The 15134-nt window shown below is 47.5% G+C and overlaps 1 pseudogene; it reads left to right on the top strand.

Annotated features, from left to right (window-relative positions):
- Nucleotides 1-379: 379 nt before the first annotated feature.
- LOC133779708 (ureide permease 1-like) lies at nt 380-6735 on the top strand (annotated as a pseudogene).
- The last annotated feature ends 8399 nt before the right edge of the window (nt 6736-15134 follow it).

The following is a 15134-nucleotide window of genomic DNA, read 5'->3' as shown; positions in this document are numbered from 1 at the left end:
TTGTGACAGTCTTGTCTCCATGAATTTTAATAAAAAGGTCCAATTTTTATGAGACGTGTCTGGAATCCATTGTTTTTTGTTTTCCCTCTTCTTCTTTTTTTATAATTCTTTTGGCTGCTCTTTCTCATGATTAATTCAGTATTGATTATATTTTTTTAGCTCATTACAAATGTTGAATAAAAAATATTCAACACTTGCATATATTTGCATAAAGTTTAGTTCATTCATTCTATGTTCTCTCTGATGAATGTGGTGATGTTTGGAGAGATCAATGATAAGGAACACAACATAATGAAAATTTCATATGTCTGCCATAATGGAGTTGTATTGTATTGTATGTATTTGGTTTTGATTCATGTTAGGGTGATTGGTACAGGATAATTGGCCTTCTGTGATGTTTGCAATGGCAGGAGGGGTGGTACTTAGCTTTGGAAATCTCTCAACTCAGTATGGTTAGGCTTTTGTTGGCTTATTAGTCACAGAAGTGATCACTGCAAGCATAACAATTGTTATAGGTCCTTTCTTTCGTTCTCTCTCTCTCTGACCATTTCTAAATGTTGATGTTTGTCTGCGTTGCTCTTATAGATACTGAATTTTTTGCTTCTGTTGCGATCTTTAATGGTGACAGGAACAATCTTGTATTAATTTTTAGACGATAGAATTAATAGAGCCGAGATCCTTTTCCCTGGCGTTGGCTGCTTCTTGGTTGCAGTTCTCCTTGCTTCTGCTGTCCACTCATCTAATGCAGCTGATAATAAAGAAAAGCTTGAAGGTTTTTCATCTAAAGAATGGTATGTTTCGTTCATTAAATGTTAAGGTTATCTAAGAATTATATTGTTTTTATTCATTTCTAAAAAAAAAATCATCAAGCTTGTTGAGTGATGCAATTTTTACTTAAATTGTTTTGTTTGATGGTGCACTTAAGGATAATGAGAATGAGCAGAAAACTAGCTGTAGCACTATAGATGGCACTATAAAAGACAATAATTTTCAGTATGGAAAATCAATTAACATTCTCACATTTAGATGAAAAATGATAATCTTGTGTTGCAGAAATACTACACAACAATATTTGGATGTTCATCATCTGACATTCAAATCTAAACATCTCAGATTCTCTGTCACATTTAATAATTTTAACTCTTGCTACAGGTGTTTAGGAAAAGCACTCTCATTGGACTGTCCATATGTTTCTTTGCTGGTGTTTGCTTTTCTCTATTCTCACCAGCATTCAACTTGGCAACAAATGATCAATGGCATACATTGGAAGATAAGGTTCCTCACTTGGTTGTCTACACTGCATTCTTTTACTACCCTGTCTATTCTGGACTTGCCCAAGTCATCATTCAAGGCTTATATGAATGATTGGAATGGCAGAGGCTGGGCCTTAATGGCTAGTTTGCTTTGCGGGTTTGGCAATGGTCTCAAATTCATGGGAGGCCAAGCTGCACGGTATGCTGTAGTAGATGCTGTTCAGGTTGGTTCAAATATATTTTTTTGTCTTGATTCCAGACTTCTCTTTTGTGGGATAAACTTGTTAGTGCAAAATTTCAACTGAACCAAAATGTACACCACATACTAATATGGACTTTTTTGGGGTTGTGATTGGCAGGCACTTCCACTAGTGCATCACATACTAATATGTTGTCTATGTTTATTGTGGTTGTTGCTGTTCTTATGGCATCATCATGGCATCAAAAGTAGAAGTCAGCTGCATACACAACCCTTTGCCTTTGTTTTTTGGTAGTGTTTTGTGTAAAGCAATAAGTTGGCCTGTGGTTTGATAATACCGATGAGGATGCATTAACAAACTATATGAGAAGCTGCTGGTTCAACAGTTGCATGGCCATCTCAAAAGGTTATTCCAAGAGGTATTTATTTGGTTATTTGATTATATAAATGCATGTTCACAATTAACCGATATGCAATCCAAGATTATGATAGTATTATTTGATTAATTTGATAGGGAAGACGAGAAAGACAAAATGATAATGGGGCCAATTTGAATTAATATTATGCACCATTTAATTAAAGTTCTAAGGTCAGTTGAGTATAGATAGTTGTAGTAATGTGTGTAATATAATAACTTCATTATTATTCAAACTCAATTATTGTAAATTTGGTTGTGTCATGATATTATTGACTATTTTAGATGAATGATGTGATATTTCATGACCTCATTAGTTTTTCTTTTATATTTTATTTACCAGATTCAACAAGTGAAGTGCAAAAGAAAATCTGATTTGGAAGGCTTTTGTGTGCTGACATCTGGAAGATCACAAATTCCTACCTTTACTTTTGAATATGCAACTGTTTAAGACTATTTTGTTGACTATTGTGAGAATGTTTTGTTTATGTTAATTAGGCAATGTTGAATATCTTAAGACTTCTGGATTGGTTTTTTTAGATAATCTTGGATGTATTTTGACACACTTATTTGGTTATATGTGTTATGAACCATATAATTTGTACTCAAAAATATATTTGTACAATGTTAAGGGTGTCTTAAGTATATTAAATGAAGCGGGTTTGAATTAAAGCAATAAAAAATAATTATAATGTACAGGTTTATATAATAACAATTCAAGCTTATCCAAATATTATAATAATACAAAAAATGTGTTATTGTATCTTTTACAATAACATTGGTTTATAACCATAAAATTATGTTATGCAAATTATAATGCAGAAAGTGTGTTATGATAAAGTGTATCATAACACTACTTTATAAGTACAAAAAAGTGTTATATAATCTATTTATAAATAGCATAATGAAATATTTATCTAACTATTAAAATAACACAACAAAAGTGTTATCGTAGGCTATACCATAACACATGTCTATAACTATGGAAAAGTGTTATGCAAAGTGCTCCGACCTACTATAACACTGCTTTCCTTAACACATCAAAAACTGTTATGGTATGTATTTACTAATACTTTTTCGGTCTTATTGAAAGTATTTTTTCTTGTAGTGAATTAATTTCCTAAAAATCTAGTATATTTTTAAAGGAATTCAAGGAGTTTTGAAGTCCTAAAAATATAATATATTTTTCAAGGATAATAATTCCTAAAAATTCAAAATATTTTTCAAGGAATTTGAATTCCTAAAGATATAAGATATTTTTCAAGGAATTTGAGTTTTTAACAATACCAGATATTTTTCAAGGATTTTGAATTCCTAAAAATATGGTTAGCCTGAGAAGCTATAAGTAGAGACTTATTCATCGTATTCTCAGACCTGTGCGCCTAGACTGTAAGGTATTCTGAGCGTGTTTATCTAATTCTTCATCAACTCTGTATATCTTCACTTGGGTAAGTATTTTCTCCTCATCTTCACATCATTTAATTTAAATGTGCTTAGATTTAGTATAAATACTTTGAATCTTTGATAAAGTTGTATGAATCTCTTGCTTTGCTCTACTTTGATTCACAACAACTAACTTGTCTGAACCAAAAACTTGTTTTTAATAAAAAAAATTGCTTGATCCTTACCTCTTTCTACGTGTGCTTAGGGTTTAGAGGTCAGTAGGCCGACCACCTTCAAATTTACTAGCACGGGCGATTCCCAGGATTGTAAAACCCTAACCTAGGCAGACCACTCTTGAGATTCACTAGCCTCATCGATTTTTAGGATTGTTCAACCCTAGGTCAGCCACCCTTAAGTTTCCTTGGCCTGGGAAATTTTCAGGGCTTCACATTTAGGCTTAGGCGACTTCCAGGGTCTTAGATCCAGGCATAGGCGATTTCCAGGTTTGTAAATTCCATCATGGGTCGACCACCCCTAGGGTTTCCTTTGCCATATGAGATTTCCAGGCCTACATATCCCATCATGGGCCGAGCACCCCTAGGGTTTCCCTTAGCTTGAACAATTTCCAGACTTGTGAATTTCATCATGGGTCGCCACCCCTAGGGCTTCCATCATAGTTCGACCACCCCTAGGGCTTCCTTAGCCTGGGCAATTTCTAGACTTATAGACCTTATGATTGGGCAATTTCTAGGGTAACAAAATCCCACTCTAGACTGCATTCCCATGTCCTGGGTGATTTCCAGGGTTCCCAGTCTTGGTTGGTCGGCCCAAACCTTAGCATAGGCTGACCACCATACTCCCTGGGCGATTTCCAGGGATTCAAGATCTAGGGTGGTCGGCCCAACCATAGGCCGACCACCCGGGACCCTAAAATTGTTTTTCCTTTAGTTTCTTCAATTTTTCTCCTTAGTTAATGGATATGCCCCCAGCTATTTGCTTCATTATGTTGATGCACTAACTTTACTTTTTATTTTTCCTTTGTTGCAAATGGTCAGGTCCTCTTCGTCAGATAAGTTTGTAGGTGAGCGTACTCCACAGGAGATCTTGGAAAGGGTGAAAAGGATTTTCCCTCGCTCCGCTTTATATTTATTCATTGAAGAAGATTTCTTGAAAAGGTATAGCCCAATGGCGAGAGTAAAATAGACAACTCAGCAACCCTTTAAAGATAATCCTCATAATGTCAGGCACATCACTCAGGGCTCTTTGCCTGGCTCTTCTCGGATCTCTTCTCAGCATAGTACTCCCTGTGGCTCTCAAGGCACATCTCAGCGAAGTCATTCTTCTCAGCAGAGTCTATTCGGTCAGCGAGACTCCATGCAATGCCCTTTGCACCAGGATACAAGTCGAGTTCCCCATCACTCTTCTTGTCAGTGAGAACATACCGAGGGCTCTCATCGCCAGGCTACTCATCCTCAGGAGCACTCTATTCATAGGTTCCTGTCTAAGGCGATTCGCCCTTCTCCCAAGAGCAAGACAGTCTCGCCAGCTGTGCAGCAGAAGAAGAGATGACAAAAAGAGTTCCATTCATTAGATTCTGGGACCACCTTTACCAAGGAGATCATATGGAAACCGGTTGAGAAGCATCGCCCTGCTGATTATGAGGTGGTTTGGTTCAAGGGGCTGCCTCTGGCATGACTAAAGAGAAGGTAAAGAACTTAAGGAATACGTTTGACCCCTCTGGCATTTCTATTATTATCCCTGGTCCAGATTATAGAGCTGAGGACCCCCCTTTGAGTATGTGCACCTGGACACGCTGTGCCATCAAGTCTGGTGCCCTACTTCCTCTTCATCCATACTTCCAAAGCGTGGTAGGTTATTTTGGTATTAGTCCCTCTCAGCTGGCTCCCAACGCAATCTTGGTGTTATCTACATTCTCCATTATCTATCATTGTAGAAAATGGGCTGCTCCAGCACCTCATGAGATCCATTACTTATTTGATATGAAGATTGTTATCCCTGTTTCCGGTCGTGGGCCCGGGACCACGTTCCAGGCCCACTAACTGCCCAATTGAGGTTGGGCCCAGTCCAGGCCCGTTTGGCAAGGAGCAGGATGGATATCGATAGTCCAATTCCGGGCGAGGCCCGGAAGGCATCCGGGAAGTATTGTCCAGGACGGTCATCCAGGAGACAATTCAACTGGCTGGGGATAACAGTTAGGATCGGTACGAATGGTCCCAAAGCCTGGTAAACAATCTGGGCTCCTGGTGGATGATCCAGGCTTATGGTAAACGGAGAGGGATAGAGGTAAATAGACCCGGGTCGAGTCCCCAAGGTTGGCAGGATAAAGCATCCACGACCCTGACTCCGCCCTGTGAAGCGTGGGAGTTGTCCCCACGTTTCACCTACGAAAAAGGCCACCTCGGGATTGTACGCCGCTGGTTCAAACCTGTGTCGCCACTGCTCTGACCAATCTTGTCCCCTAAATCTGTCTCATAATTCGAGATGCCCAGACCAAAAGCTCCAATTTGTCGGATGATAGTTACGGTTTGGGCTGGCCCAATGGGCTCAAGTTATCATTTTTCTTTGATGTTTTAATTCTTCTGTATTGGGCTTCCGATAGAGAAGCCAACAATATTTATACCTTTATTGGGCCCGGGTCAACCCGGCCCACGCCCAGTGCTCCTATGAACCTATAAATACATGTAACAGAGCACTGGAGAAGGGACTCGGAGAAAGGTGCATACTGTTACTCTCCCAAAACTGAGAGAAAACTCCATTGTTGTAGACTCTCTAAGATCTAATACAATTGTCTCGTGGACTAAGGCTCGTTAATGCCCCAACCATGTAAAAATCTTGCTTATAGCCTCTAAACCCTTTCTCTTAATCTCTCTTATCTTTTATTATTATAGTTTTCAAAAATCTCGGTAAACATTTTGGTGCTTTCATTGAGAGCCTGAGAAAGCTAGTGTTGACACCAAACCTCTACAACAATTGTGAATACAAGACACAACACTTTCGACCTTACTAACCCAGAACAGGGAAATGGAGAGCCACTTCCCACCCAACCTCTTCCTCAAAGTCCACCTGAGGATGATCCTCATCAGACGCCCCACCTTGTTGAGTCACAAGACTACGAAGGTGGAACGGAGTACGAGGAGGACTATTACGAGGAAAAAGAGGGAAATGAGGGAGAATACCATGAAGAAGCTGAGGATCCCGAGATCCCAGGAGTGGACCCCAACCAAGAGGATCTAGAGGTGACTAGACTGAGGCAGCAAGTCCTGGACCAGGAAGCCAGGATTGTTGAGCAAGCAGAGGCATCTCGGCGGGTGCAAGAGTCCCTCCAAGCTCTACAGGCATTCATATCCGCGCAGGGTCCAGCGACCAATCTCCCTGCTAGCCCGCCTCCGGGAGCGCAACAGCCCGCTCCGCAGGCCAGAACCGGAGCCCTCGAAGATGTGAGGCCCACCCCTCCCCCAGAGTAGTTTCCTGAGCCAGGCCCAGGAAACCCGGACCGGGAGAAAAAGAAGGCCAGGGAAAAAACCCAAGGAAAAATCCCCTCATCCCCGGCCGCTCCCTAGGAAAGAAAAGGTGCACCCCGTCCCAGGACAGGGCCACCCGACCATTCCGCAAGGGATGCGGCCACGGGATGCTAGGCCCCGGCATGCTTCAAGGCAAGCCAGACGGCAAAGTTTATTGCACCCCAGTGCTTCAGTGAACAAAAATCGCTGGGAACGCCCGCATAGCAGGGAACATCACGCCCTTAGTTCTGGGGACGACACGTCCCGGGTGGACCTGCGCGATGGGCTGATCGCTCGAAAAGAACGAGCCCGTAAGGAAAATATCCGCCCCCGAGGTGGCGACCTTAGGAACAACATCAATGACAGGAGGAACGAGAGAGTTCCCCTAGAGGATGGCATGGCCAGGCAACTCATGGAGCAACTGGCCACTTTGAAAAAAGTTATGGACCGCTTGGTCCGCAAGCAGGAAGGAGAAGACACCGACTCCGATGAGGAGGACAAAGAGCCCTGTGCGAGGCACATCCTGGACACTGTGCTCCCCAAGGGTTTCAAGATGCCGAATCTCACTGCCTATACCGGGAACACCTACCCCAGGGATCATTTGTCCCGATACAACCGACTTATGACCGTGGCCCACATTAGTGATGACGGCAAGTGTCTTTGTTTTTTTATCACTCTAGGCGGTCCCGCCGAGGAGTGGTGGAAGAGACTCAAGCCAGGATCCATCCAATCCTGGTCAGGGCTGCAAACAGCGTTTCGTAAATAGTTCGTGGCCGCCATGAGGATGGACATGCAAATCAGTGCCCTCGCCAATCTTAAACAGCTCCCCGCGAAGACACTGAGAGCCTACATCCAACGTTTCACTGAGGATTCCTCCAAGACCAAGGTGGACGATGGGAAACGCCGGGTGGCATTGCAATCTGGGATCTGGGCCGGGTCCCCCCTCTAGGATGACATGCAGCATAGCAAGGCTACTACCTTAGAAGAATTCATAAGGAGGGCCCAGGGGTTCATCAACTGGGAGGAGGCTAAGATCCAGGTGTTCGGATGGCCGTCGGTGCCTCAGCCCAATGCCTCAGCATTCCCGGGATACGGGGTGTAGTTCTTGGCACAGCCCTACGTCACTCCCCTGATTGCCCCAGGTTCGGCAACTACGCCCGGGGTTACCTACACCACGCCTACAGTGTACGGTCTCGCCGCTTCAGGATATCCCACGGTCTAGTCTGCCCCCTTTTCTGAATATGGAGCCGCACCAGTGGGTTACAGCGCTGCCCCCGTCAGGGCCCAGCAGTCCCAAGGGGGGGGGGAACTGAGGCAAGTGCAAACCCCTCTCGGGGGAAGAGGTCCGGCAAGGGCCAAAATCGGTCTGAGCCGGCTAAGAAAGGCAGGAGGGGCTACGAGCCCCAGTATTCAAAATACACCAATTTGGTGGAAACCGGGGAGAACACCTTCCTGGCCACAGAAAGGGCGGTTCACTACTGGAAGCCTGCCCCCATGTTCAAAGGATGGAGGAATCCAAGAGATACCAACAAACGATGCGCCTACCATAAGGACGTGGGCCACACGACTGAAGAGTGCCGACAGCTCAAGGATGAGATCGAGAATCTGATCAAGCTGGGGCATCTCCAGTAGTGGGTTAGGATGCCCGTGGGAGTCCCAGGCCTGTCAGCAGGTCGCGGACAACCCGCGGCCCCGGGTGCACCCAGAGCATATCTGCCTCAGGGAGGATATGCACAGGGCCCGGCAGCGCAGACCCCTTAGGGGGTCCCCGTCGCGCAAGCACCCGACCTTGGGAGGGCACCATTTCACAGAGGCCACCATTTCGGGCGGGCCTCACCTGGTAGGGTCATCCATGAATGATCAGAAATGCTACCTAAGCGAGCTCGACCATGATCAGGAGGTGTGGACTCTGGTCCTGGCCCCGGCTCAGCGCCCGAAACTGATGAACCTCCCTATCACCTTCACGGAGGACGACGCCCGTAACGTCCATTTTCCACACCATGACCCGCTCGTCATAGATGCCCAGATCGCCAACAAGCTAGTGTCCCGGGTGCTGGTGGATGACAGAAGCTCTGTCAACATCTTGTTCAAGCCCGCCTTTGCCGCGATTGGCTTGACCAAAGCGGATCTGGCATCGTGCCCAACCCAGATCTACGGCTTCAACGGAGACGCGTTACTCCCCATGGGAAAGATCCAATTGCCTGTAACATTAGGGAGCGAGTTGCAGTACTCGTTCAAGTTCTGCACATTCGTGGTGGTGGATTGCCCCACTGCTTACAATGTCATTTCCGGCCAACCCGCACTAGTCGAGTTCAGAGCGATCACCTCCATCCGTCATCTTTGCATGAAGTTCCCTTGCAACAACGGAGGGGTGGGGAAAGTCCGAGGGAGATCAGAAGAGTGCCCAAAAGTGCTACCACGTGTCCGCCAGACCAATCTACATGGTCCGAGAGGAACCCCTCGAGGAAGTTATCGGCTCGGTTCCTCCTCCCCCCGTTGGAAGAGTGGTCCAGGAGGAAGATGAGCTGGACCCGAGGATAGGAGATGAACGCGTCCTAGAGCCCATGGACGAGATTGAGGAGGTGTGCATTACTGACACCGATCCGACCAGGATAATCCAAGTCGGGAAAAATATGTCGACAGGGGTCCGAGCCGCCATAATCGCCCAAGTAAAGGAGAACCAGGATATCCTAGCCTGGTCTCATTCAGATATGACGGGGATCGACCATAACATCATCTGCCATGCATTAAACATCGACCCGAACGTGACCCCGGTCCGGCAAAAACAAAGGCTCTTGGGAATGGAGAGGGCCGAGGCCCTCAAGCTGGAGGTAGAGAAGTTGTCATCGATCAATTTCATTCGCGAGGTTGTGTACCCCATGTGGCTGGCCAACCCTGTTCTGGTGCCGAAGCCGAACAGGACATGGAGGACATGTATCGATTTCACGAATCTCAACAAGGCTTGCCTGAAGGATTGCTTCCCGCTTCCCCGGATCGACCAGATGGTGGATGCGACATCCGAGTACGAGATCTTAAGCTTCATGGATGCTTACTCTGGCTACAATCAGATTTCCATGCATGTAGAAAACCAGGAGCACACCAGTTTCCAAACTGACAAGGGAATATACTGCTACATTATCATGCCCTTCGGGCTCAAAAACAACGGGGCCACCTATCAGAGGCTCGTCAACCGAATGTTCCGGGCCCAGCTGGGGCGAAACATGGAAGTCTACATCGACGATATGCTGGTCAAGTCCAAGACATCCGGGAAACATTCGGACGACCTGGCCGAGGCTTTCGCAGTCATTCGAAAGTATGGGATGAAGCTGAATTCCAATAAATGCACTTTCGGCGTGGCCTCCGGGAAGTTCTTGAGGTTCATAGTGAGCTTCCGGGGAATAGAAGCCAATGCAGACAAGATTAAGGCACTGATTGATATGCCCTCTCCCCGGAAGCATAAAGACGTGCAAAGTCTGACCGGGCGGATAGCTGCCCTAAGCCGTTTCGTCCCTAAGGCCACGGACAAGTGCCTCCCGTTCTTCAATGTTCTTCGGGGAAGCCAAAGCTTCGAATGGTCAGCCGAGTGCAAAGAGACTTTTCAAAAGCTGAAATAACACCTGGCCTTAGCACCGATCTTAGAAAAACCAGTGGATGAAGAGCCTCTATATCTCTATCTGGCAGTGACCGAGCACGCGATCAGCGCCGCACTAGTGCGGGAGGAGGAAAAAGCCCAGCTCCTAGTCTACTCCGTGAGTAAAAGGTTGTTGGGGGCTGAGTCACGGTATCCGCTGATTGAAAAATTGACATTTTGCCTATTGATGGCGTCCTAGAAACTCCGGCCTTACTTCCAGGCCCACACTATAAAGGTCCTAACCAACCACCCCTTGCGGCAAGTGTTGCAGAAGCCTGAGTCGTCAGGGAGACTCTTAAAGTGGGCAATGGAGCTAAGTCAGTTTGATATAGCCTACGTTCCTAGGGTCTCAATCAAGGGGCAAGCCCTAGCTGACTTCATCGTGGAATGTTCAGGGATCACCCAGGCGGTCGAGCCCGCGGATCCCGTGGAGCCCGTATGGAAGGTGTTCGTGGACGGGGCCTCGAACGAGAATAGAGCAGGGGCCAGAATCATCCTAGTGTCGCCACAGGGACACCAGTTGCAAAATGCCCTGCGTTTCCATTTCAAAGAATCAAATAACGAGGCCGAGCACAAGGCATTGCTGCCGGGTTGCGTTTTCCCGGGAAGTAAGGGCCACAAACCTAGAGATCTACAGCGATTCTCAGCTGGTTGTCAGGAAGGTCTCGGGAGAATAACAAACCAAAGGGGAGAGAATGGCGGCTTATGTGACTCAGACGAGAGAAATGCTGCAGGCGTTCAAGAGACACACCATCCGCCAGATCCCCAGAGAGCAAAACGTGTTCGCGGACATGCTAGCAAAATTAGCCACCGATGCCGAAGTGGAGCTGTCCAGACTGGTCCCCATTAACCATCTCCACATGCCAAGCATTCAAGTCTCCGCGATCAATGCCATTAACCACTCTGCATCCTGGATGGGACCCCTTGTCCACTATCTGACAACTGGTGGGTTGCCAGCAGACAGGGTCACAGCCAGGAAGCTTCAATACCAGGTCCACAAGTATATCATGATGGATGGAAAACTCTACCACAGGGGGTTGTCCATGCCATACCTCAGGTGCGTGTCCGAGACCGAGTTGAGCGCAATCATGCATGAAGTGCACGAAGGCTTCTGCGGAGACAATACAGCCAGACTCAGTCTATCCAAAAAGATCCTACGCCAAGGATATTTCTTGCCAACTATGAAGAAAGACTGCATTGACTACGTCCGCAAGTGCGAGCAGTGCCAAAGGTACACGAAGGTCCCGCGAGCCCCGCCAACAGAAATAACCATGATAACAAGCCCCTGGATTTTCGCGGTGTGGAGAATCGATCTGGTAGGATCGCTCCCGATTGGGAAGCAAGGGGTGAAATACGCCATCGTGGCCGTCAACTATTATTCCAAGTGGGTTGAGGCGGAACCCATGAGTACAATCACCTCGAAGAAGCCCCTGGACTTCGTCATCAACAATATCGTGTGTCGGTACGGGCTCCCCTACAATATTGTGTCTAACAATGGGAAGCAGTTCGACAGCGTCCACTTCACAGATTTCTATGAAAGACATGGTATCATCAAAAGCTTCTTCGCAATTGCCAGGCCCCAAGCAAACAAACAGGCAGAGGCCGTCAACAAAATCTTGAAAGGGACGTTAAAGAAAAAACACCAAGCATGCAAGAGTAAGTGGCCCGTAAAGCTGCCCCGTGTGTTATGGGCTTACCAAACCACCGAAAGGACATCCACCAGGCACACTCCTTACTCCATGGTCTACGGATGCGAAGCCGTCATCCCCATTGAAACGACTCAGAACCACGCCTTACTCTAGGAATCCCTAGATCTCATCGAGGAGATCCGGGAAGAGTCACAAGTGCAGCTGAAGATGTACCAAGTCAAGATCGCCCGGCATTTCAACTCTAAAGTAAAAAGTCGAAGGTTCGAAACTGGGGATCTAGTCCTGCGAAGAGTCATCCTTGCCACCCAAGATTTGGGAGTGGGGGTTCTGGGCCCGAATTGGGAAGGGCCGTACGAGATCCAGCACGAAGTGTGCCCCGGAACGTACCGTTTAAAGTGGCTTAATGGCACGGAAGTCCCAAGAGCCTGGAACGCAGAACATCTCCGTGAATACTATCAGTAGTCATGAGATCATGTTCCATTTTTATATTTTCGTTGTAAATAATGTATTCCTCAGGGCGATTCCTTGAATAATAAAAATGGCGTGTACAAAATGCCATAAAGAAATGTTATTAAACAATGAAAATTCTACTCAAATGACCCCAGACCAGTCTCCGCTCACTTGGGGGGTATCCTTGGCATGAACAAATACCAGACGGGGTGCAAGGCTCAGGCCTAGTTCCGACCCAGACCGGCAAGGTCTAGGGGGTACAAACCCCGTTAGACAAATCATCAGGCTAGTCCCGCCCCGGACGAATGATGTTCGGGGGTATAATAAAGAGGACAAAGCCTTAGGCTGGTCCCGCCCCTGACGAACGATGTCCGAGGGTATAATAAAGAGGACCAAGCCTCAGGCTGGTCCCGCCGTGGACGAACGATGTCCGGAGGTATAATAAAGAGGACCAAGCCTCAGGCTGGTCCCGCTCCGGACGAACGATGTCTGGGGGTATAATAAAGAGGACCAAGCCTCAGGCTGGTCCCGCCCCGGACGAACGATGTCCGGGGGTATAATAAAGAGAACCAAGACTCAGGCTGGTCCTACCTCGGATGAATGATGTCCGGGGGTATAATAAAGAGGACCAAGCCTCAAGCTGGTCCCGCCCTGGATGAACGATGTACGGGGGTATAATAAAGAGGACCAAGCCTCAGGCTGGTCCTACCCCAGATGAACGATGTCCGGGGGGTATAATAAAGAGGACCAAGCCTCAGGCTGGTCCCGCCCCGGACAAACGATGTACGGGGGTATAATAAAGGGGACCAAGCCTCAGGTTGGTCCAAACCTAGACGAACGATGTCTAGGGGTATAATAAAGAGGACCAAGCCTTAGGCTGGCCCTGCCCTGGAAGAGCATGTCCGGGGGTGTAAAAAGGAGGACCAAGCCTCAGGCTTGTCCCGCCCCGGACGAACACTATCCGGGGGATAAAAGTATCCGGTAGGCCCCAGGGCAAGGACATTTCCTACGACTGTTAGAGTGTGGGTCCCAGGTGTGTGCAAAAGTAGTACGGCCCAGGCCGTGGGAACCTAGTCTAGGTTTCAAAATAAACTAATCGAACCCCGTTGGCCCAGGCCATCAGATTCTCGATGTTGAGGACTGGACAAGTAGATTCAGTAATGACTATCAACTCCCTAATGGCCCAGGTCGTTAGGTCTTGGATAATGGGATTAAAGTAAGTTGACAGGTTAAAGTCAGGTATAATCTAGTCCAGGCCTTGGGAACCGGGACTAAACGCTCAGCACGGTGATTAAAAAAAAAAAGAGCAACAAAAATAACATAAACTGGAAAAAATGCTACAAATTGTCTTGGACGCGTGTGCGTCCGTAAAAATGTTATTACAAGATAAAGAAAAAAAAGTGAGGTGAAGATCCGGGTCCGGGTCTAGGCTTCATCATCCAAGAGGTCCGTGTCAACTTTCTCCTTAGCCTCGAATTCGGCTCTCTTTGAGTCTGGGTCAGGAAAGATCAGGAGGTTCATGCTCTTGTCATTGTGCTAGGCCATGTAGATGGCCTCCTCGAAGGTGACGTGCAGCATGTCGTTCGCCTGCTCTTTTGCGCAGCGGGTCTCCTCATGCGCCTTCGCCTCCTTGCAAAGCGAGCTGTCCAACTCATGGATCCGGGCCTCCAAACCTTTGACCCTCTCCCGGTCCTGGATAGATTGAATCGTGGCTGCCTCCTCTGCGGCCTTTACTCGGAGAAGCTCCGCCTCCAGAAGGGCCATCTTCTCATCAGCTTCGGCTTCTTTCCGGGACATGACCTCTTCAAGTCGGAAAGTGACACGATCGAACTCCGCGCGGTCTGCTTCGGCCTGAGCAACCGCTTTGGCTAGGGACTCGTTTGCCTGGGTTCTCTACCAGGCCAAGGCCTCCTTGGCCGCTTCCCTTTGGTTCACGGCCGCCTCTAGCTCCAACTGGAGCGTCTCCATCTTCATGGCCACCTTGGCCACCAGGTCAGCATTCTGGTGAGATAGTAGACCATCCTGGAACACAGCAAAGTTAGAAGAGTCCTTACTGAACAAGGAAAAGGAGAAAGAAGATGCAAAGTAAACTTACAGCGGTGGCTTGATGGCGGAGAGCTTGGGAAATGAACAGCATGTACGGGTTGGCGATGGTGGCGTATCACTTCAGTTGGAGATTAGACATGGTGTTCCCCACCTGATCTAGCAGGTCCACCGCGAATGGGGCTGTGTCCTGCCCCAGCTTATGGAGGAAGCCCATCTCAACGACTAGCCGATCCACGATCAGCTAAGGGGCACTGAAAGTCGCCAGGCGCTCAGTGAATTCAACCTGTCGACAAATCGTCAGGGCCTTGTGGGTCTCGTCCCTCCTTTCCCGGCCACTCTCCCAGGTTCAAGAAATAAGCTTGGAATGCTCGTCCCGCAAGACGACTTCCCCCTCCTCAGGTAAGGCTGGATGGATGGGAATGGCTGGTGTTGCCAGAAGGTCCTTCGCGGCGAGGCGACTTTCCCGGAAGAACTCTCCAGCCGAGCCAGCCTACCTCGTCCGGGGCTTCTTGTTCCCGGTTTCTGCCTCCGTCGTGCCTGGCTCCGTGGCCCTCTTCCTGAAACTCTGGCTTACCGCAGGTTCCAGC

Source organism: Humulus lupulus, chromosome 5 (genome assembly GCF_963169125.1).
Source record: "Humulus lupulus chromosome 5, drHumLupu1.1, whole genome shotgun sequence".
Lineage (NCBI taxonomy): Eukaryota > Viridiplantae > Streptophyta > Magnoliopsida > Rosales > Cannabaceae > Humulus > Humulus lupulus.
The sequence above is the reverse complement of the archived record's forward strand: the minus strand, read 5'-3'. Positions and strand labels throughout refer to the sequence as shown.